This window comes from Chionomys nivalis, chromosome 20 (genome assembly GCF_950005125.1).
Source record: "Chionomys nivalis chromosome 20, mChiNiv1.1, whole genome shotgun sequence".
Lineage (NCBI taxonomy): Eukaryota > Metazoa > Chordata > Mammalia > Rodentia > Cricetidae > Chionomys > Chionomys nivalis.
In genome coordinates this window covers 54443435-54468837 of record NC_080105.1, presented here as the reverse complement: position 1 = coordinate 54468837, position 25403 = coordinate 54443435, and the positions used below count along the sequence as shown (strand labels likewise).

At 44.3% G+C, this 25403-nt stretch overlaps 1 protein-coding gene across 3 annotated transcripts in view; it reads left to right on the top strand.

Annotated features, from left to right (window-relative positions):
- Dlgap2 (DLG associated protein 2) overlaps positions 1-25403 on the top strand; it is a 677680-nt gene that overhangs the window by 59671 nt on the left and 592606 nt on the right. The gene's annotated exons all lie outside the window — the stretch shown is intronic.

Genomic DNA, 25403 nt, shown 5'->3' with positions numbered 1-25403 from the left:
GAGTATGTTTTATTACCATTGATTAATAAAGAAGCTGTTTCCTCCAGTGACTTAGCAGAGTAAAGCCGGGTGGGAAATCTGTAAAGAGATATGGGGAGAGAGTAGGCAAAATCAAGGAGATGCCATGTAGCTGTTGAAGGAGACAGACATTGAATCCTTAACAATAAGCCACAACCTCATGCAGATACACAGATTAATAGAAATGGGTTAATTTAAGATGTAAGAGTTAGTTAATAAGAAGCCTGAGCTAATAAGCCAAGCAGTGTTGTAACTGATATGGTTTCTGTGTAATTATTTGGGTCTGGGTGGCCAGGAAACAGTCTCCATTTATGAAATGGCACCAATGTAGGCCAACTACATCCACATAAAACCTGAGAGAGCTTGGGAAAAAATTTTAGACACAAAAGAACAGGGTTAAGCCAGCTTCTTGGTACCAGCTTTTTCTCTTTGCTAGAGGCAAGCAGAAGCATGATTGCTTTAAGAGAAGGCTTCCTGACTCAGCAGAGCAGCAAAACTTGTGCAGCTACTTTAAGAAGGCTTTCTGGTTTGTGCTAGTTGCACAAATGGCTCTGACTCTTATAGGAGGTCTTGCACTTAAATGGGGTCTATGAGCAGAGTGTTACAAATTGCTTAATGGCAACATAGACCTGCTTCATCCTTGGAGCTGTGGTGGTGAGCTTGGCTCACAGAGGTGGTTAACATGCTTCCGCCATGTTGGATTGGGTGAGCAAACAGGCAGGGCTGCAGAGTTTGCCCTAGCCAAGACTGCTTAGCTTAAAAAAAAAGGCACTTTGATCAGAAAATGATTCCAGCTACACAATAAAGACAGATTCAGACAAAAGTAAACCTTTTAGCAGGTCATAGTATGTTTTAAAAAATGTACGTAGGCTTGGGAGAGAGGGGGAAAGAGTATAGACAGTTATAAAAAGAAGTAAATAGTTTTAAAAAATAAAACAAAGTCTTTAAAGAGACAATAAAATAATACAAAAGAGTACTGACAGTCATAGATTAAATGAGTAAAGAACAATAAGCCACGTAGATGAAAAAATACACAAATAGTCTGGATTATATATATCATAGTACTTTCTTTGAATTTTTGGCTGTGAATAAGCTAAGTACAGAGAGGCATTTTATTGTATAGGCTGCTAAGATATATATATATATATATATATATATATATATATATGGCATCTTTACTTAAAAAATGTGAGTCTAAGGATATGTTACTTTGGCAAAGAGGTTCTGCTTTTGTTTCCATAGAGGATGGGAACCTGTGGATTCCTTTCAGGCTAATGTGGTTTGATGGAACAAGACCTCTTGAAAGTCTCCCTGAACCCTAAAAATACTTTGCCCAGCAAATAACAGGAAGCAGTTTGGCAAAAGCTATGCCCAAATTTCCAAAATGTTTGTTTATAAATGCTTGTTTTCATTTAAAGGGGGATATGATATGGAGATGAATACTTTGCATTGGTATGGAGCTTGGTCTATTTATGCAAATTTAAGGTCAGTTTGCTACACTGTGCATATGTATTTCTCCTCTTGTTTAAGGTATTATGTTTATACAACTCATTTAAAATGTAATATATAATTAAAAATTACAGATCAATAGTCATTTATAGTAGTCATGCTAGTAATCATGTTAGGTTTTCTAGATATACAGTGATATATTTCAGTTAGATAGACAATCTGCAACACTTCAAAGACTACAGAATATGGCATTTAAAAATGTTTTAAGAACTTAGACTTTTCATGACAATGAGATACGTCTCCTGGCAGCACCGGTCTACTTCAAGAGAATGATGGGTATCAAGGACGCGCCTTATGGAGTTTGCTAGCCATTTGGGCAAGAAACTGCTCTTGTCGGGACTGCTTGATGGTATGCTGTTTGAACTGGACATGCAGGACCCACAGAAAAGTGACTGCTGAACCTTCCAAAAGATGGGATGGTCCTTCAAGGTTCCTGCTTCACAGAAGAACCTGCCAGACAATCTGCAGGACACAGAAGAAAGTGACTGACAAACTGTCAATACAGAACATTTTATTAGCAATTATCTGGTGGGTGACATTTGCCTAGCGTGTTGTTCGTAATGTGCTAATCCCAAGAACTCATAATCTTCCAGTCCCACTCCTGCTGCACAGTGTCTTGAGACACATGGGTCTTACATAGGCTCTCTCTCTGTCTAGGTCCCCTTCGGTATTTGCTTTCAGGTCAATTGATTAGAAATAAGGTACCCACCTCACACACCACAGTGCTATGTTGGCACTCAGAATATTTGTGCTTCCTAATAGGAGGTGGGGAGTGAAGAGGGTCTTGGGTCTGAAGCTACTGAGGGAGTCTGTCCTTGCACCTAGAAACTATGTCCAATTCTCTAAAGTTGCAGGAAGGAGCCACTTCTTGGAAATCACTTTATGGTGACAGAACCACCTGGCTGGTGTCACTCTCACCAGTGACAAGGCTCCCAGTGATCCCTGACCTCCTGCGATGAGCCCACTGTAAACAGCGTCGGCGCTGCTGTAGAGGGATTGATCAGACCTCCATTTGTTCAAACATGGTGCAGAAGGTGATTTGCCTGGACTGCTGTTCCCTTGGAAACTTGTTTTAAGGAGAGCAAGGTTGAGGATGTTAAAATAATACACCGACATTTTTTTCATTCACCTTAGCTTTGTCTTGTTTTCAGGTTTTAGAGGAAATCTGGCAGTGTTACATATGTGATGAATGCCTCGTGTGACTGTTGACTGAGCCTTCACAGCTGTGTGCAAAAGACAAATACAATATTCCCGGTGCCGTGGTCTAAGGGCTTTATTACTTGTCATAGCAGCTGTCTTTGGACCATGGAGCTCGTAGGTCAGTGGAAAGTCGGGGTTTTTGTGAGGTCCACCCTCTTCTTCCTCGAGTGTTCATTGGGGAAATGATTGAGCTGAGCTCGAGTGTCTCCTTCCTTCCTGAGAGGAAGGAGTAAGACTTCTCAGCTGGACCTCACTATGGCGGCCTCGGTGCAGATGTGTCAAGGAAAGGGCAGCTTGCAATATGGTTTTGCTGCTCACACGTTCGAGGCTGAGGAACATTTAGAACTTATTTTTGACCTCCAATTTCTTGCTGTCAGCTTAATTGAAAGAAAGCATCATAAAGTGGTCAGCCAATCACCAACATATATTTTGATTTCTCAGGGAATTCCAGGAGCAAAGTGTTATTGTCCCTGGCAAAATGCTGTATTGCCACTGAAGTACAAACATGCCCCAAATTCTGCCACTGTGGAGCTAAAAAGCCAGGATGTGGCACTCAGTGTCTGCTGGTCCGTTCTCTCACCTGAGCACACCTGGAAACACCTGGGACGAGAGTCTTAAAGAACTCTCTCGAGTGGGTTGGCTTACACGCATGTCTGTAGGGCACTGTCTTGATGAGGTAGGACAGCCCACCCTGGATATAGGTGGCACCATTTCATGGGCTGGTCCTTGAACTGTATGTTTAATAGTCAAGAAAGCCTGTGGACCCTGAGAAGCAGGCGAACAAAGAGACAAGCAGGCAGTGTGGGTATATAGCGTCTCTCTGCTCTTGACTGTGGATGTGGTGTGAGCGGCTGTCTCGAGCCCCTGCCTCTTTGATGTCCCTGCAAAGACAGGCTGTGACTTAGAATTGTAAACCAGATTAATCCTTCCCTTCCCTGTGTTGTTCCTGGTCAGGACGTTTTATCATAGCAACAGAAATGAAAGCCGGATAGTTTCCTTCCACTCAAAAGCAGGGGCTGTCCATGAAGACATCAATCATCTGGGTCCAGTCTACATTTTATTTCTCTAACTCAACTTTTGTAATTATAGTTGATGCTTATTCTTTAAGATGTGTAACATTTGTATGAAAAGGTCACCTCTGAGAGTAAGTTAGAGATTATTTTTTCCTATTGTATATCACCTTTGTTACAGAAAGTTAAAAAATGTGTTCTTGCTATTGTCTTCTCTGTGTGTATGAGAGAGAGAGAGAGAGAGAGAGAGAGAGAGAGAGAGAGAGAGAGAATATAAATACGAACCAGAATAAGACTGGAGATTAAACCTCAAAGCTCAAGTATATGTTGTGTAGAACACAGCTCTGTGGGTTAAAGAGATGAAAGGAGAAAGAAAAAGAAAGTTTAGAGAGACCCGAATACCATTAAGGCTGGGGCCGTGTATGAGTCCTATTTATGTTTTAAAAATGGAGGTGGCTTTTGATACAGTGTTTAGATCCCAGAGGATACCTTTTAAAGGATTATGTAACAGTTGCATCTCAAAATGTCAAGTGAATTTTATACAAGATTTCATATATTTTAAAGTTATGAAAAAGAATTAAACTTTTACCCTGAACTGGGTTATAAACAGATGTAATATTTCTCTTAGATCCTCAATAAAGCATGTGTTGGGCAAATGTCTGGGAAAGCTAGTGCCACCTGTATTCCTAAACACGCACGGACACAGACACACAGACACACAGACACACAGACACACACACACAGAGAGAGAGAGAGAGAGAGAGAGAGAGAGAGAGAGAGAGAGAGAGACCTAAGAGGGGAGGAATAGTGGAATAGTAACTCACAGGATTACAGTGTTTAGTTTGGAAACTCTCGGCCTCGTTGAGTGGACTGTAGATGAGTGTGCAGGATGATCGGGCCTTCTAGGCAGAGGTGGTGTTCAGTGTTCATGTTTCAGTTCCGCTGTGGTATTGATGCTCTGAATGCCGACAGAAGCATTTTTCTAATTAGCTGTCATAGTGTCCTCAACGTAAGTTTGGTTCGGTGAGGAAGGCTTCTTAAAGATATTTCTTGCCAGCCACGGAGGTACATGTCCTCCTTAAGAACAAACAGACAGACAGAAACATACCAACAGTACCCTCCTTTGGTGATCTCTCCTTTTTACTGTTCTAGCCAAGGAAGGTGGGTTCTGCCTGGTCAAAGATTTCTTCATCTTCCTGATGCCTGCACAGGCTTCGTTTGCCATTTATAGCTTCTCTTTGAAGAAGTGATTTAAAACTTTTGCCCATTTTCGAAGATCAGGCTGTCTGTCAACTTCCAGTGAGGAGTGCTTCATGTTCTTTGTCCACACGATGCTCCTGAACTTTCCTTCGCAGATACTCCCCAGTCTCGGGAGCTTGCCTTTCATTCTCTCAACTGACACTTGTGAAGAAGCATCTGCAGGTTGTGGTCACCGGAACCTTTTTTTAGTTAGAAAATACTGGCTCCTTTAGCGGAAGCACCTGAGTACATTCTCTGTTTACGCAAAGCAGAAAATGCTTCTGCCTCTAGCGTGTTTGGAGCCTTTGGAAGTCATCCATTACGTGTAAAGCAGAATTAGATGCTGCTCTGTGCAGTCCAGGGCAAAGTCCTATGCTTGGCGGACGCCACTGGCTGCTTGGAAGTTGTGATCATGAGAACTGGAAAGATGAATTTGGGTAACACCTTAGGTGCTCTGAAGAGCTGGAGACATGAAGTCGGGCAGTACCTTAGGTGCTCCGCAGAATCACAGTCTTCCTCCTGAGATCTCCCCCCATCCCACCCCTGTAAGGAGTAGGAAGATTCTCGCCTCACTCGGACTGCTGTGAAGGTCAAGGAATTGGCAGGATGGGTTAGTTTGGCATGTGCAATGAGAATTCTCTCTTCCTCTTCTGCTTCCTAAAGCCAGCCCAGAAATTACTTGAGGAAAGAAAGGGAGGACCTTGGGGGAGTTTAGAATTGCAGGGAGGCTTAGAGAAGGACTTCAGGGGAAGAAGAAGGGGTGGAGACAAGGTAGGGCTGTCTGAGAGGCTAGAACCATCAGATATATTTCAAGATAAGAATAGGGAAGTCTTCCAGGGATGGAAGGCCGAGTGTGCAACCTGCTGACACTGATGGCTGAGGAAGGGGTGACTACAAAACGTTTTTTTTTTTTTATTCTTTGTGGTTTTTCAAGTCAGGGTTTCTAGGTAGCTTTGGAGCCTATCCTGGAACTAGCTCTGTAGACCAGGCTGGCCTCGAACTCAGAGATCCACCTGCCTCTGCTTCCCAAATGAGAAAGAAGGCATGTGCCTAGCAAATGAGAAGTTTTTAAAGTTTAAATATCCAAAACTTAGTTCTGGGCACGTTGTGGTCTGCATGTGTGATGTATTCTTCCTGCCTAGACCCAGCTGGTGCTGCTCCGGAAGTCGGTGGGTGGGACCTTTAGGAGGTGGAGATTCACTGGAGGAAGCGGCTGATTGGAGTTTCACAGCCTGTTCCTCTTCCTCTCTTCGTTGTTTCCTGACCGAAGTCACAGTGTGATCAGCCTCATGCTTCTGCCTTCCGGCTGCCGTATCCTGCTATGTGTTTCTTTACGTTGCTTTTTGGAATGAGGAAAGCAATGAGTACAGTTGTGCAGCGATATCTTTCGGCACGCTTCTTTATTGTTTTCGTTTATGGAGAATATTTCATAAGAAGCTGGAACATAAACATCAGGGTGCATTGACATCTTGTGAAGAGCTACAGAGAGAAAGACGAGATCACTGACTTAGGTGTCGCCTTGTTCTCTCCTGCGTAACATTGGGACAGACAAGTGACTGGACGTGCTGAGGGGAACTCTGTCTCTGATCACCTGATCTGATCCCTTCCTCCTGGGGGTCCAAGAAACTGACCTGCCTATTTTCACCCCCACCTTCTCTTGACACTTCCGTTTTTCAGTGTTGGGCCTTGAACATGGGACTGCACTGCTTAGTTGATGTGATTTTGAATTATTCTTTGTTATTTTTTTAATTAATTTATTTTGCATCCTGGTCACAGTTTCCCCTCCCAGTCTCTTTCCCCACCTACCTCTGTTCCCACCACCAACCTTTGTTATTTTTAACATTGGAATTTTGCTGATTATTACTTTATCTTTTATGCCTATTTTTTAAAAGAATATAAGCACATTATGGAAAGTTTAGGAACTTTTGGAAAACAAAGGGTGTGGTCTCTATGTAACCTTTGGTACCTTCCAGCTTTTTGTCTTATTTTATTATAGTTTAGAACATACAGCCTTGTGCCGCGCACTAAAATTAATCACAAGTGCCCTTTTGCTGATGACTGTAATAAAAAATGATTTCCCTCCTTCAAAGGGTGGTGGTTGTAGCGATAAGGGGAATGGCTCTTCATCACATTTCCCTTTAATATCAGTTTACAAATTATTCAGAAGATAAGGAATGATGTTGGGTTTCTTAGGTGCTTGTCCAGGACTATTCCGAAAGGGAGCCTAGGCAGTTTGGATGCTCACCTTACTAGACCTGGATGGAGGTGGGTGGTCCTTGGACTTCCCACAGGGCAGGGAACCCGGATTACTCTTAGAGATGATGAGGGAGGGGAACTTGTTGGGGGAGGGGGAGGGAAATGGGAGGTGGTGGCAGGGAGAAGGCAGAAATCTTTAATAAATAAATAAAAAAAAGTGATAAAAAAAATAAAATAAAATGTCAAAAAAAAAAACTGTTCCAAGTGTGTCTTGGGGTTATGACCTTAAAGAGAAAAAAAAAATAATAGCTAATGTCAACTGGATGCTCTTATTCTATAGCAATGGCGTAATTTTAATCCACTGCCAGATTGTTTGCTCATGTTTTATTGACAGCGTTTGCATCTTGTGGTGATGTAGAGTGTGCTTAAGTTCATCAGCTTGTGATTCTGTTTTTCTTGCCTGTGTCCTGCCTTGACAAGCGTTCCCTGCCCCGTGCGGGGACACGAGCTGCTTGCATCATGTGTGACTGGCTTCTGCTGAGGTCGCAGTGACTTGGGTTTGGTTGTATCTTACTGTCCCCGCTACTTCTCAACACTGGCTCATCTCCCGCGTTTTCCTGCTTAACTTTGATTTTTCTCTCCATTTCTCTGATGTCTGTCTTCCAGAGTTTCTTTGTTAACATCTGTGGGTGGGTAAGCATTCAGAATCCTTGGATGTCTAAAAATATGTGATTCTCACATGAAATCTAATTTTACTGAGCGTTGGAATCTCAACTCACAGCCATTTCCCTCAAAGCTGCGGGCACCCAGCTGAGGGGATGGTGATGGTTTCTCCGAGTCACTCTGTCCTTCCTTGTGGGTAGCCCGCCCCTCCCACCCTTCACCTGGCTATAAGGCCCTTGTGCCTCTTTGCTCATTGATGCTGTGTGGTCTTTTGTGGACTCCTCACGTATACTCTTCCCCCTTTAGTTCTGGGAAGTTTTCTCCTCTAGTTCTCCCTGATTGTCCCCCTGAAACTGTCGGATGGGTTTTAAACATTCTGGCATTTTCTCTTGCTTTTGTCACATGTTTGTTTTTTTTGTGGGATTTTAAAAATTAAAACCTTGGGTGAGACCTCCACACTTTCCGTGTTCTCATGGGGCCTGTTTGTCTGGTCCCACTTCCCACTCCTGTTACCTCCATGGAGTCCAGGGTAGCAGCAGCACTGTGGTCCCACTTCCCACTCCTGTTACCTCCACGGAGTCCAGGGTAGCAGCAGCACTGTGGTCCTCTCGGCCGGGTGTGTCTGTTGTGTTTGCAGTCTGTAGGTAAGCTTTCTTCACAGAGGCTTTCCTCCACGGTTGGATGGTCATGTTGCTTCATTCCCATGACCTCTTGTTGGCCTGACGGTAGATAATGTTTGCAAGGTTTCAGTGACCTGTCCTGTGAGGTGACCTTCCATATCTCTAAGGGGAAGGAGGGGCCAGCTAGTGGACCTCGTTGCTGCCTTATGTTGATTGCTTCTCTTGGCCTGGAGAGAAACTGGCAGATTGTGACTCTTAGCCTGTGCGTCCAAGGGGACCCAGTGATTTCATGGTGAAGCTCTTTCCCCGCTTTCTCCGGCGACCCTGACAACTGTGTGGTTTCTCCAGGCTTAGCATCAATGCTGAATTTAGTGTGAGTTCTAAAGCGCAGAATTCTGAACTGTAGTTCTTTGGCAAATATGGGATTGGGTTCCTCAGAGCCCATATCATTTCTACTACAGTCAACATACAGGGTTATTTTTGCTTAAGATTCTTGGCCTAATATCTCCAAGTTTTCTTAGCTTCAGGTAAGATTTGGCATGTTCAGGATGGTATAGCCCACCACAGATGCCTGGTCTGAAGTATCTGTAGTTGACTTATTAGCTTTGAACTCAGAACCAGAGTGCCACTATTCACGCTGAGTGACGCTTCTCCATCACAGCTTTCTGTCATGTGGCTGTGATGTTGCTGCACTCGGGGACATGAGACACACCTAGGCACCCCCCTCGGCTGTTTTAAACTGTGCCATCACAAGCAGGAAGCGCAGAGAACAGTGGGGTGGCCCTGAGTGGGCCATAAGGGACACTGATTTCTAGAACCGGAGCTGAAGCAGGAAGGTGAGTGTCACCTTCTTCCGCCTCAGCTGGGAGACACTCGTCAGGGACCTCAGGGCTTCTGCCGTGTGTCTGTGTGTATGACTAGGGGGAGATTTGATTTGTGTTCAAAGTAACTTTATCAAGTCAGAAGGGAAACTACAGATGACAAGGCCAGAACCTGTCAGTTTGCTCAAGGACTTCATCTCTTCTGTTCTAAGCTCCTCTGTCTTTCTGAACATCTTCTCCCAGGAAATGGTTTGATCCAGAGCCTGCTATCTGTCCCATTTTGTGCCTGCTTCACAGGGAGCCCTTGAGATTCCCATACGTTTAGCTACTGTCCTCTTCCCATCCTTTCTTTACTACTCCTCCCTCCCTCCTTGTTCTTTAGAAAGTGCCTTCTGTAATGTCAGGACATGTGGGGCTGGAGAAAAGGCAGAGGCCTTCCACATCATCCCTTCAGCCACTTACTCTGTTCCGATACTCTGGGCCTTTCTCTGATTGCTGTTGATCTAGGTGGGCTCCTGTCTACGGTTCAACTGATCCTCCCCCTCCCCCGTCAGCATGTTCTTTTAAAGCTAATGCTGATCATGTGGTTCCCCACCTGACATCTTCCTCCAGCCCAGTTCTAGTACCCTTGGTCCCCTTGCTGGACAGCAGCTGTGCCTCCCCGGTATCTGCCCACCCTCCAAACCTCCTGTTACACCAGGGATGGATGTACTACAGTCCTGGAGCCACATTTCGTCCCTTGGGAGCCATTCATATCCAATGCCATGCTCCTTGCAACTTGCCTGCTTGGCAAACACGTGCTAAGATATGTTGGAGTATCACAGTGGCTATGAACCTTGCCAGTTCTCAGACTCTGCCTGTGGATTCCAGCTTAGGAACAGGAATTTGTTGCAGCATGAACATGTGATATCACTTTCTTTCAAGTTTCTGTCAGAACAACTTAGTATAAAGTGAACAGATAGTGAATGTCAGTTCACTGAGTTTTAGCGGTTGTACATAACCGTGTAGTCAACACTCACAGTGAGCTGCAGGTATCCCGGCACCCAGCAAGATGTCTGACAGCCAATCCTGATAAATTCTCCACAGGGTGGTTCCAGAGCTCATGGCTTTCTGACTCTCATTGTAGTTCCCTTTCCTTGCACTGACAGAATGCCTGAGGTAAACAACTTGGCTCATGGCTTCACAAGTTTTGACCCGAGATAGATTACATTCTTCTTTGGGCTTGCACCAGGGCAGTGTGTCAAGTTGGGGGAGCAGGCAGTAAATCTGAGTGCCTCACTTCGTGGGGCCAGCACTTGCTTCACGAACCTGTGAAATCCTACTAAGCTGTGGACCCATGAGTGGGTTCCATCCATGAGGTGAGCATTCTTGTGATGCAGTTACTTACAAAGATGCTCCCAGAGCCAGGTGGACAACACATGCACCTTCGGGGACTCTTCAGATACCAACTGGATTGGGCACTGTCAAGCAGTCTTGCCTATTGCTTGAAAAAGAAATGATTTCTTACACTAAGTTTGTGACTTTTCTTAAATCCAGTGCAATGTTTTGAAGTTGGTTGACATGCTTGCGTGTACCAGGGTCGCTTTTATTTTGCTGTTGGTTGATGTCCAGTGAGCGAACTCAATAAAGCACTTGATTTTTCTCTAGTTGATGGGTTCCTGCCTGCACTAATTTTTGGCTTCTGTGAGTAACATTGTCTGAATGCTTGCTCAAGTCTTTTGTGGACATGGAACTCTTCCTTGGTAAATACAAAGGGGTGGGATTCCTGTGCCATGGATGCGTGCAGAGTCAAAGTCACACCTTTTCACGAGACTGGCAAGCATGACAGCAGCTGTCTGTATTTCCTGTTGTTGATGCAGAGGACTGTCCGGAGCTCCGGTCCTCGTTAGCATCCGGAAGCCCGAGTCCGTTTATTTTACCCACTCTAGAGGACCTGAGCAATCATGTTTCAGTGAAGTTGTTTGTGTGTAGCTTTTCATGGTCAGCCCTCAGACTACCTAATTAGGGATTGCTCTGTCTTTCCTCGGACTTCACCACCATTGTGCTGAGCACCTGGTCATACATAACCTGATGCTGAGCTCATGGCAGGTGCTGTTGTCTGTGCCCCCAGAGTGTTTACTGCAAAGCTTCCTGCTGGATGCTGTCCTTGGAACCTGAATCTTGACTTTGGACTCAAGGGACTGGAGTATGCAGATGTGCACAGGATTAAGGAGGTCTCACACTGCCTGTCACTGCCTGGCATCCCACCCTCTACCTGTAGATGTTCGGCAGTGACGTGTTCTGAGTTAGTTGTTTTCTCCTCCGAGGGTGTATGAGTCCTGGGGGAGCTGCACTCAGAAAACTCCCTCAGCCTCTTTCCCTGATAAGCAAACGGTTGCCCCCAGCATATTTAGCGAGTGCCACATGAAACATGACTTTGTGGTTACCTTGTGTCCTCTGCCGAAGGGGGAGGAGGAGGTGGCAGTGGCGTATTGTTGAGGGAGTCCACATAGTTGGTGAGCAGAAAGAAGATCCACTGGGATCCGAGGCTGGGAAGCCAGCTTGGCTCCCGTCTTGCTTAGGGCTGGCTGCGCATACCTGAATGCTAGCACGGCACTGGGGAGAGTCTGCAAAAGTGCATTCGCTAATGATACATATCAGATAATCGATACTGTGAACTCACTTGAATTATTAAAAGGAGTTAAATATTTCAAATGACTGCTGTAATTACGGTGATTGGATGAGCACTCCCACTTCCCTTAATTAAAGCTATTGTGATCTCAGACAGAGAACCTAGCTAGCAACCTTCATGGCAGGCCCACTTCCTAGGGAAAACCACCTCCCGCTGCTGTTGGTGTCCTTTGCGGGGCCCTAGCCACATTAATGTCAAGTAGATTTGGAGGGGCAGGTGTGTGGCATTTGGGTTGGAGGCTCTTCAGGACCTCTGTACCCAGGAAGATTTTCCACATAGCGGTTTTTCAGAAAGTGCCAGATTTAGCTGCAAGTTAAAGATGCCCAGGATTGTGTTTTCCAAAGAAAGGAAGGCCTGTGTGGAGAAGCTCACTGAAGAAGCTCTATGGTGTTTGCTCACGATTGCCTGAGTTGGGAGATAGAGGCTGCTTCTGTAGTGTGCTTTTAGACAACTGGAAAAGCCAAGGACACATGGTTGTGACTAGGGGACACAGGTATGGCTTATAGTTCTTACAGTGGAGTGGCCTTCATCCGCAGTGGAGATTGTCAACCCTAGCTGGGTAGGGCCCAAGTCCTGCTGCCTTTGCAACTGAGGCTGACGGAACAGGAAGCCTTGTTGCTGAATGAAAACTCTGTGTTGGGGGGTGGGTCTTTGGGTATCCGTGTTCACGTATGTGTATGTACTTGTCTGCTTGTGTGTCTGTGTACATGTGTGTTCTACAAGTGGTGCTGTATTTGGGAATGGCATTTGTCAGGAGTTTGGAGTCCACAATGCTACCCCTCCCATGTGATGCTTTCTCAGCCTGGCCTTTGCACTGACCCCAGAGTGCTGCCTGCTCTTCCTGCCCAGTGGCCTCCCGAACTGCTGCCACCTGTCTGCAGCTTGGTGTCGTTTGAAGGTGTCCTCTCTCTAGGATTACTGCTCCCATGAGTCCCTCTGATAATGGTCTTCCCTGTGGGTATGTCCATAGACAAGGGGCAAGAGGCAGTATCTGGTACCTCCTCTTCTGGGCGCTTCCTTCTCAAGTCACAGAACTCTAGGCATGGCTTGTTTACAGCTCCAGAGGGCAGCGGAACCTGGGAGAATGGGACCTGAAAATGAGGGCGGCTAAAGTCTCATGCTGTAGTCGATTTTAAAACTCAGAGCCTCTGTCAGTTTAAAGTCTGAGGGTTAGGAAGAGTCACATGAGTAATGTTCCTGTGAGTTCAAGCTGTGTTCAGTCACAAGGACAAGCTGCACGTGACAAAAATCTGTGCTTTTCCGTAGAGCCACACAAACAAATAACAACATCCAATTGTGATGAATGATCCGAAGTGAACTTACTCTTATCCGCCTCACCTGGCGGGACACGGAAAACACGCGCCATGAACAGTTCTGTGTGTTTGAACAAACTGAGGTCACAAGACTCTTGTTTTCTTGGAGTTTCTCACAAGCCCTCAGAATTCCTCTTGCAGGACTCCATTCCTTGGACCATGTTCTGACAACGTATGATCCTCCTGCCTCGGCATCTTGAATGTTGAGATTATAGGCATGTGGCATCATGTCTGGTACATCAAAAGCCCCAAAGCAGTAGTTATTATTATCGTTACCAATAAACTTTATTGTACACATCTGGCATTTACAGCGCAATATATGATTCTAAGTAGCTAAAGGCGTAGGCAAGCAGGGTAGCGTAGCCATCCGTTCATGGAGAGCAGCTAAAATCTACCTGCTAACAGTCTGGCAAGGTACACAGTTACTGGGTAAAGATGAGACAGTCTCTAAGGCTGCCATTTGCTCAGCTGCTCCTGTGGGGGATGTATCGGTCCTGAGAACCTAGGACCCTTTAGCTGCTGGGACCCCAGGCGATGTAGTGTAGCCAGGGATGTGCCCTCTGGAAGGACTTCACAATATCCACAGCCGGAGAATTGTTTTCCTTGTGGTTAGTCGCCAGTTTCTTCTTTCCTAAAGCTGATCCCACAAAATCCATTTTACACCAGTTTTCTCAGGACTTCAGCCTCCCCCAGAAACATAAATGCTTGGGCCAGTGGGACTGCATTGTCACTTAGCCAGAGAAATATACCATTCCTTGGACTTTGCCTTCCTTACACCAAATTTACGAGCATAATGAATGAGCACATTAAATCTGTGCTGTGTTATTGATTTAAAATTAACATTTTGCTAGCACCAGGAAGGAAATGCAAGCTGGGAACTTAGGGGTTTCATGAAGAATTTGACACTAGATTGTGGCTACAAAAGACAGGCCTGTTAAATCCATTCAACCCGCAGCCTCAGTGAGATGAAGCTGCACTTGGGTTGCTAGGGTGGAAAGAGGCACGTGTTGAGAATTTAAACAGCAGCACGTGGGATACTGGCTCAGAATGGAGGGCAGCATCCTCTCCACGTGACGGTGATGGTCAGGCAAGCTCACAGAGGGCTGTGGGAAGGCCACGTGTATGTTTGATACTCACCCCGCTCCTGGGGTCAGAATTTCTCAAGGTCGGCTTTAGCTCGACAGAGAGCGGTTTTGATTTGGAGGAGCCCTGTCTTCTTTGCTCCTTGGTGCTCCGGTGTTAATTCTTTTATCTTATCTGAAGGAGAAGCTAATGTAGGTGGGCGCTCCGTGGCTCTAAAGAATCACACATCTGTTAGCCTTTTTGCCTGTCAGCATTGAGTGTGTTCTGGTGAGCTGAGCTGGCTTCGTAGGCCCGGTCTGACCTCTGATTCTCCTCCTACGCCTCAAAGTCTTGTCCGTGACAGGAGATATGGTTGACGTTTTGCAGCTTGTTCTGTTATTTCCAATTTGTGCTCATTTGAGGAAATCAGTGCTGACTTCAGCAGCTTGCACTTTGACTAGGAAAATGTCGACATACGAACTTGAGAAGAAATAAATTTAATCATTTCTTCTCCCTTCCCCAAGAATGTCTGGAAATTTCTTAGACATTTTTTAAAGTTCAAATAGTATCCAGAAAGAGCCCCGGTTGTTCTCCACAGATTTATACCAGGTCATCTTCCTCTATGGAGAAGTCCAGCTTCTGGCCTGAGCAGTTTTGATCCCAGTGATTTGTCCCCAGCAAATGACGACTGCCTAGCAGGAGATTTCTCTCCCTCCCTCCCTCCCTCCCTCCCTCCCTCCCTCCCTCCCTCCCTCCCTCCCTCCCTCCCTCCCTTTAGCATAACGAAGGGTAGGACACCCATGGCAGAGATTTGAGAAGGCTGCTTACTCCATCCAGCTCCAGCTCCATCACCTGCTCTTGCCCATACTTCTCCTGTGTGTCTCCTTTCCTCCAGGGGAGCTCTTCCTCAGAAACCATCCTCAGAGGTGCTGGGACGGCTGTGTCTCTCTGTGCGAAGGGCCGTCTGTGGGGCTCGGGTTCTCTGCCACACTATTAGCTGTCTCCCTGTACCTTCCCTGTTCTTAGCCCTTCTGCAAACTGCAGTCCACACCCATGATGACTTCCTACTCACAGTGGAATCATGTTTCAGCATGTCCTTTCGTGTGCCTGGTGTTGAATTCTTGCACCAGCTGTGTAGGTTTTTGGTTCAAGGTATCCCTGTACCCACTTATAACCATCACTGCCAAATGTGCTGTGGACCATCCTGTTGTAACCTTGTTTGGTTATGGTCTGGCCTGGGGGCATAGCCAATACTTACAATCGTGTTTCTATGGGAAGTAAAACTACACTAAGGATTTCGTCGTGGTCTTTTAGTTTCTGTTGGATTTACTCTGCTACCTCTAATCTTGTAAGGAAGAAAATGGTGGAATGCAATTTGTTTATCGCATGACACTTGCCAAGACCATTTGGAAACCCCATGGAAAGCTGGGTTTGGTAATTAATATTTTCCAACTCAGGGAAGTGCAGGAAAACCGTAACTGGGTTCGAGCTGAACCTTCTTCAGTCAGTTAGGATTTATTTGGGTGGATGTGATGGAGTCCCAGTTAATGTTGGTTAACGGAGGTTTTAGCAGGGGGACATAGCTACTCCTATACCCTTGACTGAAGCCCAGTCCTCCTCTATTCTGGGAAGGTCGTCCTCTTTGACCTTGCGTGCAGCTTTGCCGCTTTGGAAGGGATGCACATGGAGAGGTGAGGGACAAAGGGGATACTACCCTAGTCAGCTGGATAGCTGACTCAACCCTGGCAATTGATAGGGTGACAGATATTGCAGCCAGATTGCTCTTCCACTCTCATTTTGGTGTAAATGCAGATGGTATTTGTAGGTGTAGGGCCTGAAGGCTCAAGTGATATGTTGAGGGTGTGGGTTCTTGATGGGTTTGTGATGACGTGGGTAGAGGAAGCCCATGATGGGTTTGTGATGACGTGTTGGGTAGAGGAAGCTTCCTCACTGAACAACATATGTTTTATTACCATGCTTTTGCCGATGGCAGGGCAGAATATAGGTAGGCAGGAAAACTAAACTGAAGGCAGGAGAAAGAAGGCAGAGTTAGGCAGTTGCCATGTAGCTGCCGAAGAAGCAAGATGTGAGGTAACAAAGCCTTGTGGTAAAATATAAAATAGAAATAGGTTAATCTAAGATGTAAGAGCTAGCTAGGAATATGCCTGAGCTATTGGCCTGTGTTTTAACTGATATAGTTTGTGTGTGATTATTTGGCCTGGAAATGAAAGCTCAGTATCCATTTACAGGTCCTTGTCCTCCTCTCGGTATGGCACTCCATCGTAGCCTGTGGCTTTCACCTGAGTGACTGTCACGTGGGAGCCTGTGGCAGCTGCTGCTTCCAGTGTCTTCAGTGTTGCCCAAATTTCCAAGTATAAGCCACACTGTCCTTAAGCCACCATGCGATGTGAATAGCTTAGAGAGTCCCTGTGGATGAAGGCCGGGCCACATCGAATGTCTAGTTCTGGGTCATGTGAACATGACAAATCCTCCAAGGGTACGGTGGGGGGGGGGGTGATTCTTCAAGGGTGGTTGGAGCAGACCACAGGAGGAGGGTTTGACTCTGCAGGTGGTGGCTATTGGTGGGGTGACATCCAGGCAATCTTACCTGTGTGATTATTTATCAAGGTCTTTGCTGTAAGGTTTGGAGTGTGGGGCGGCATGTCAGAGCTCAGCAGCATTCCTCTGGTGTGATGCAGAGAAAGCATGATTGATTGAGCACTTTCGCTCTCCAGGACCATGATTAAATGAAGCTGTAGAGTTTCCCACTTTCCTACACAGTTCTCAATGCAACATCAACCTTCATGCTTAAGAGGTTACAGATATTAGAGAACAGTACCTGAAAGAACAAATACTAAGTTATCACCTGGACATGTAGGAGCAAGATTGACAGCAATGGGAAAAAATGGTACTTAGCCATCACCATGGTGGAGATTGTGGTAGTATCATGCTCTCTGCTGAGGATGCCCCGACTGTGGTCGCTTGTCTTCCACGAGAAACTTCAGAAAGTTCTCTTTTTGTCTTTTCTTTATTAGGTGTGTGTGTGTGTGTGTGTGTGTGTGTATGTGTTTGAATGAGAGAGATAGAGAGAAGAAAGAAGGAGAGGGAGGGGGGAAGGAGACAGGGAGAGACTGACTTCAGCATATGCGGAGGTGTGGAGGTCAGAGGACAACCTTAAGGAATTGGTTCTCTACTTCTTCCATGGCTTCTGGGGGTTGAACTCAAAGTCCTTTTATGCCCTGGTCCATCTTGCTGGTCCTCAAAACATTTGCTGATGAAAAGATGTTTACTGTATAAAGCCTCTGTGTGGTTGCCTCTGCTCTGCATTGAAGGAGGACATAGAGAAATCTTGTCCATTCTCATCTCCTTTCTCCCTCCCATTTGTTTTATGTCTGTTAGAAGCGTGCACTCTGTTCAGTCTTTATCCTGATGACCTGTTTATTGTTAAGAGTGGGGTATTGAAGTCACCCACCATCCCTGTGTTAAATGTAATCTGTAGCTTTCCATGTAGTGGTGTTTGATTCATGCAATGAGCAGTACCTCTGTTTGGGATATATGCTTAAGACATCCCCTTGGTAGATTGTGGTCTTAGTGAGCATGAAATCTCATCACATATCAGAATAGCTACGCCTGCTTGTTTCCTAGTTCTGTTTGGTTGGAATACCTTGTCTTTTCTTTCACTCTAAAGTGGTGCCAGCTATTCAGAAAGGCGAGCCTATAGGGGACGTTTTTCATTTGAATCGCCACATTCAACTCCCTGTTCTCTGTTGACTCATGGCCATATCGTGATGAAAAACAATGCATTTACTTCAACTTTAAAAGTCTCCATAGACATCACCAGTCAACATTGTTTAAAAGTCCAAAGACCAAAGTCTCTACTGAGACTCAAAGCAATCCTTCAACTGTGATTCCCCTTGAAAACAAATAAACAAACCAAATTATAACCAACATACAATGGCACATATTATGTATTCCTGTTGCAACAGGGAGGAACAGGAGCAGTGAGAAAATACTGGATCAGACAGAGCAAGACCGAATCCCAGCAAATACCAAACCCTGTTGCCCCATGTTTGGTGACTGAGATTTTGGCTTCATAGAGTTTAGATGGCTCTACCATGCCAATCTGCTGCCTGTGGCATGTATCTCTTCCTCAGGCTGGTTCTACTCCCTGTATACAGTTTTCCTTGACAGATATCTCATGGCTCTGGCATCAACAACATCTTGGGGTCTTCGGTGAAACACAGACTTCTTTTAAGAGCTTTATGCCTTGGCTTCTTGTGGCTTCCCATCCTGTCAGTGCTGTCTCCCTGGGTGGGACTCCCCTACCACATGTAGCTTGGTCTCAGTGTTTCACTGAAATCATGGAAGAAGAATTCATGCTCTCAGTGCCTTTTGTCATTTATATATTTCCAAATCTAGTGCCAGAGCCAGTATCCCATGTATGGACAACAGTGTCAAGTTCAGATGCCAGCTTGGAATGTTGGCTCATCTTGGCCATCCGCTTCTATTGGAGATTCTTTAGGGGGTCTTCCTTCATCAAACCCAATTTTTCTTAACCTAGAATGAATCTACAGCCTCTCATTTTCTGTGGAAACAAAGGCAAAACCCTGTTCTCCAAAGTAACATATCTTTTGACTTAAATTTTGAAGTCAAAGCATTTTCAAAATATATGTATTGTATTAGTCCAGCAGCATTTGTAATCAAATGTCTTTTAGCAGTTGTTGTTCCTTTTTCAGCCATCAAATCATTCAAAGACAACACAATAACATATAGTATCCAGATTCTCTGTGTATTTTCCATCTTTATGTGGCTTTATTTTAAACTTTATTTCTTTTATTTTTAATTTTTGGCTTTTTCTCTCTTTGGCTGTCCTGGAACTCATTCTGTAGACCAGGCTGTCATTGAACTCACAGAGATCTGTTTGCCCCTGCCTCCCAAGTGCTGGGATTAAAGGTGTGTGCTACCACACCCAACTACTCTCTTTCTTTTTTATTTTAAGGACTTTATCCTTTTTCTTTTTTCTCCCAAGCCTACATATATTGTTAAACACACTGTAAACCATTTAGCGGTTTTCTTCATCTTTAAATCTATCTTTACTGTATATCTCTTTTTCTGACCACATGAGTCTTTAATTTGCTAAGTGATATGGCTAGGATTAAAGCTGTGGCTTCAGTGATTGGATCCACCCCATCCTTAACTTTCTGAGAGTCTAGTCTCATGGTGGAGGTACTGGTGGGAACCATTTTTATTGCCACAACTCTATGGAGTTTCAAGGTCCCTGTCACCACCAAAAAGCATGCTGTCAGCTATTCATAAACACCATTTAAGTGTTTGGTAGTGGAACCACTTACAAGAGCTGAAAGGTTTTTGCAGCTAAAGCTGAATCAGGAAGCCTCTCTTAAATGAGATATGCTTTTCTACATTGACACCATTTGTTGACAGAGGTTTCTGCCCCACTCGGTCCTGCAGCCATTCAATCCCAAAGATACACAGAGGTCTACATTAATCATAAACTGGTTGGGCCGTTAGCTCAGGCTTCTTATTAATGCTTATAAGTTACATTAACCCATAATTTTTTTCTGTGTTAGTCATGTGGCTTGGTACCTTTTCATCAGTGAGGCATTCTCATCTTGCTTCCTCTGCATTTGTATGATGGCTACAGACTGAGTCTTTCCTTTTCCCAGAGTTCTCCTGTTCTCTTCGCTCAGCCTCTATGTCCTGCTTGGTAACCCTGCCTATACTTCCTGCCTGGCTACTGGAAAATCAACATTTTATTAAAATACAAGTAACAAATCTTTATAAAGTACAAGACCATTGTCCCACAGCAGTTCTTTGCCAAAATATCACAAGTGGCCTCTAGCCTTGTTGCTGTGAGAGCCCTTGCTTCCCTCTGATACCACACGAGCTAGGCCTCCACTGTCTTCATCTCTCTAAGCAGCACTGTTTGCCAGGCTCCTACTAGAATGACCCACCAAGCTCTGATCACAGCATTTCTCTGTTTACTTGTTCAAAGTTCCAGAGTCTTCCCCATTCTTCCAAAAGAGCAACAGGTGGGTCCTGTTTTCTAATCCAATCTGTTAGTCTGTTTTTTTTCCTTCACTTTAGCATGGAGACAATTAATATTGGGGTTACTATTGAAAGATGTGAGCCAGGTAGTGGTGGTGCATACCCTTAATCCCAGCCCTTGGGAGGCAGAGGCAGGTGAATTTGAGTTCAGGGCCAGCCTGGACTACAGAGTGAGTTCTAGGACAGGGAGGACTACACATAGAAATCCTGTTTCTCTGTGTGTGTGTATTAATTCCTGTTGTTTTGATCACGTTCCCTAAATCCATAAAAACCCCAACCTGTATATAAGAAAGAGCTTCTGTATTGGAATCTCCCACAGCCTGTGCCATTGACTCCAGGTCTTCGCACCCCCTACCCCTCAGGGAAAACTGCACAGGCAGCAGCAACAAGCCAGCAAAAGCTACGTATCTTCACCTTCGTTCCCATAGCTCAATCCTGTCTTCAATTCCTCAATTTTTTTTCTAAGTATTTCACTTGGAAATTTGATTTTGTTCAAATTTACATTATACTGAAATGCTATTCATTATCTTTTTGGTCATTAGTTTACTAACTTACAGATTAATACAGCCAATCTGGGATGTACCATTACACATCTATGCTAACGGCAGTGCAGTGCTTCTGAAATAGGGGCGAACATGAGGTGGTACATGGCCAATCTCTTATGATTCCATCTCACATAAGGCACTTTGCCGCCTCTTGTTTTTGAAGCGTGTGGTCTATAAATGAAAACTTCACTGCACTCTAAATTGTTTTTCTATAATCCTCATTTATGGCACATGACATCCTGTAATTTTTCCTAACCTTTGTTTGCTAAGTTTTATTGGTATTTTCAATAGGCTAATCAACTGCAAAAGGGGCATAATTGAGTTTTCTTGTCCAATTTGTTTATCAATGGCTTTTAAAACTGTGGACAGAAGAGGAAGAAAAGTGGTTCCCAGCAACCCATGAATCAATGTACTCATGTCACTGTGTGGATTTTCGTACCGTGCCAACAGGTGCCCAACTCAGTTCCCAGTAGTTCCCATCTTTGGGGATGTAGTTGTGTTAGGAACACATGTTTAAATGTCACCGATGAGGTGATCTTTGTCCTTAACATCTAGGGGTATTGTATTTGTGAGCGTTGTCTATGGCTGTCTGACCTGTCAAAGCAGGTATGCATGAAGCAAGTAGAAGACCCTGTGCCATCCTCCAGACATCCATCCTGCTTCCTTGGGAACATTCTTATTACTGTTGGGTCGTCTACAGGTGTGCCGTTATCTCCATACTACCTGGGGCTTTGGAGGAAGCTGGCTGCGCTGCTGGCCATGGGGTTTGTAGTAGGTGCAAATCTTTGACATGGGACAGACAAGGTCTCTTCCTATCCCCAAGGCAATTTCTCATGAAATTGGAAGATACTTTGGAAGAAAAAAAAAAGTAAAAAAAAAAAAAAAAGAAAGAAAGAAATCATTGAGCATCCTGGTTAGTCCCCCTGGCACCTAGCGGGTGTGATTAACACCCAGCTGAGGACAGTCTGTGGGAAGAGATGCTGCAACCCCGCAGCATCCTGGAGTGACTGAATCATACCTCCCTGGACTTTGACTTGGACGGTTATGGAGACAGTTAATCAACTTAACATTCATGAAGAGATTGAGTTACTGTCACTTGCGGTTCCTGAGGATCTGGAAGGACCTCAGGGAGTGGTTTCTCCAGATGTCTGCCATTGCCTTTGTCAGGCAGAGTTCCCCAAAGGGTTGTACTGAGTGAAATGCACATCTGTCTCCCTATGTCTGTTGAGAGAACAGAGGTGAGAGGGAGCCTCATCATGAGGAGGTGGCTCTGGGGTCACAGATGCCAGAGTCTCACATCTGGATGGAGGCTCTCAGGGGACCAGTGAGCTGCTGATGCGGCAGTTGGGTGCACTTGTTGACTCCCCCATGACCTTGGTTCATCCCATATGAGGACATGAGAGGCCTGCAGTTAGTAGCAGTTGTTGCCTCAGGAAGCCTCTGCCTTCTAGTGTCATCAGAGGACATCCTCTGTCCCAGTCTCCATGGATTTGGCATTGATTATTCTCGTGGGAAACAGGGTTTTCAGTAGAGGAAGATATAGGTGTGACAGTGTAGGGCAGAGAAGGCTCTTTGTCATTAGAGACATGGAGACATCGAAGAATGAATTGGAGAATGAGTCTCTTGCTGATAGTTAGATGCTCAGCATATTCTTGGTGCGACCTATATCTACAGAATGGCATGCCACAAACTAATCAGACAGACAGCAAGTGGAATTGAGTTGGCTAGAGAGTCTTGCATCGATTGTATGGCAAAGTTGGATTAACAGATTAGCAATCACCTGTCAGGAAGAACTGGACTGCAAAGTCAGCCCAGCGTTGTGAGTGCCAGCTTTGGAGTAGAGGACTACTGAATTCAGGACAAATTAGTGACCATGCTAATTAGTGACTACTACCTTTAGTGAAATTGCTATTTAAACCATATTGATTCAGTTTAATGATGATTTTATATATATGTGTATATGCTTGCAAATCCATTAGAGATATTCTTACTCCCAAAACATGGGAGCATCACACAAAATGAGAAGTTCTAAGGTGATGCCTGGGAAAACTGTGCTGATTTGAGTCAGTAAAGAAGTTAACTTCCTGCCACCCCTGGCTTCAGAGAATCCTCAGACTCGATTAGACCAACTGATCAAAATCGCTAGAGATTTTTACCGGGCCTTAAAATAATCTGTAGGGGTTATTTTGCAAGAAATTTGAAAGTCAAGGTGAAAAGGTTGGTTTTCTCATTCACTGTAAGTGATGAGCACCGGCTACAGTCAGGTAACTGCCATGGGCCAGAGACACAAGTTAGTTTTCGTAGGCCTGCTTATAAAACCATCATCTTGTGATTCATAAATTCTACCTGAGATTTTATGAACTGATAATTGTATGTTATTTAAACTTTCCTCAATGACAAACATCATTGTCTTTTAGTTACTTCAAAACTGGGTAAATTTATCAGAAAAAGTTCATCTCACTTAAGATTGTAGGTAATATTTTAAAAATACAAGCTAATTCCATCTATCTAGATGTGGAATATGAGTAAGTAGGCTTTGCTTTATAAATGAACTATTGCTTCAATAGTAAGATCTTGGTTGTAATAATGCATGAAGTGAGCATATTAGGGAAAACTAACATCTCGTTAGATAATGGAAGACCTTGATATAGTATAATAGCCATTTCTGATAATATTTCAAATGAATACAAATGGCATAGCATCTGGAAGATTCTAGAAAGTTCCCCTGACACAGACAGGAGTCTAGTCTAGGAGGGAGCTTAGCTGTGGAGCGCCTGAGAAACCTAGCAGTGCCCCTGCAGACCCGTGTGATCCATTACATGTGCCACTAGAAAAACATGAGGTCAGATGTTTGCAATCGAGTGGAAGATGGAAGTCTACATAAGATCTGTTTGGAGGTAGGAACTTTGATAAATATGGAATCACTAGATAAATATCCCCAATGGTATTACACATGCTAAGGTAGAGGGAAACTGGGTCCCATGTCAGAAACCACAGTAGCCCCACAAAGTGCCTTTGGCTGACAAAGGAGCACCGTGCATGAACTGTGGCTAATGCCTGGTACAGAAAGGGCTTTAAATGGCAAATTCACTGTGAGCTCGTTACTTCTGAGAGGTGTTTGTCTGTCCGCATGTGTAAGGCATGTATGCATATGTGTTGGCTAGTTCACAAGGCGTGTTTTCCTGTTTGGAACAACAGTGAAAGAGGGGTTGAGTGATTGAAAGTAATAAAACTGACCCATGAGACGAACTTGGCAAAATTGTTCTGCAAAAAGTTTTTAAAAATGTGAATTGTGGGTTCAGTGCTAGGAGGAATGTGAATGCTGCAGGTAATGAATAAATCTTTGGATGTTTTTGTACGAGTGGTAGTTTCTAATTAAGAAAATACAGATTATTTCGTAAAATTTCTGGGATAATTGGTTGTCTACTGGAGAGAAATAATTTCCAACTGACAACTTAAAAAATTTAAGTATGCTGCATATATAAATAATTAAAAATAATTATAGAAATTTTAAAAGAAAATTTAGGAGCTTTACATGTAGCTCAGCAGCTAAGAACGTGTTCTAGAGGAGTTGAGTTCAATTCTTAGCACTGATGTCCACACCAAGGCCTTCTCCAGGGGATCTGGCACCTCTTGCTTACAAGGTGCTGTGCTTACATGCACACACACACCCACAGACAGACGCACGCAAATAGCATACATGACCAGAAATGAAGTAAATAATAACAAGAAAATGTATTACAATGTGATTTTTAAATTTTAGCATTTAGAATTAAAGTTTAGCATTTGATGGCCCCAAATACCATCAAAGACATAATTCAGAATTGACAGATTTAGACACCCAAATAAGCGTTATGCCTTTTCGGTTATTGATAAAAATGTCACTAAGGAAGTCAGTAGACTAACCATAAACTTAAGGAAAACGTTTGCATGGGGCTAAGGAGATAGTTCATTGGATGCAATGTTTCCTATACAAGCATAATAACTAGAATTTGGATCTGCATCCCTCATGTGAATGCTGGTGGACATGACAACCTGCCTGCAAAACCATTGTAATGCCAACATATAATTCCAGCACCCAGCAGAGATGGGGGAATCTCCAGAGCAAGCTGGCTTGCTGGACTAGCTGAGTTCTGGATTTAAGTGAGAGACCCTGTGTCAGCATATAAGGTAGATAACAATATATCTGAATGCACACACACCACACACATGCACGCACGCACACACACACACACACACACACAAAGGTAAATATTTGTAACCGATAGTGTTGTTGAGTGGTCTGATTATATATATATATATATATATATATATATATATATCTCCTACACAGTAGTTAAAACTGTACACCCTGAAAGAAAATCAAAGGAAAACAGTTTGCATAAAAAGACTCTTGTTTAATAATCAAGTGACTCCCAGACTCCATGAAAACAACAGGAAACTTTCTGTTTCTAGAGGTGAACAGCAGAG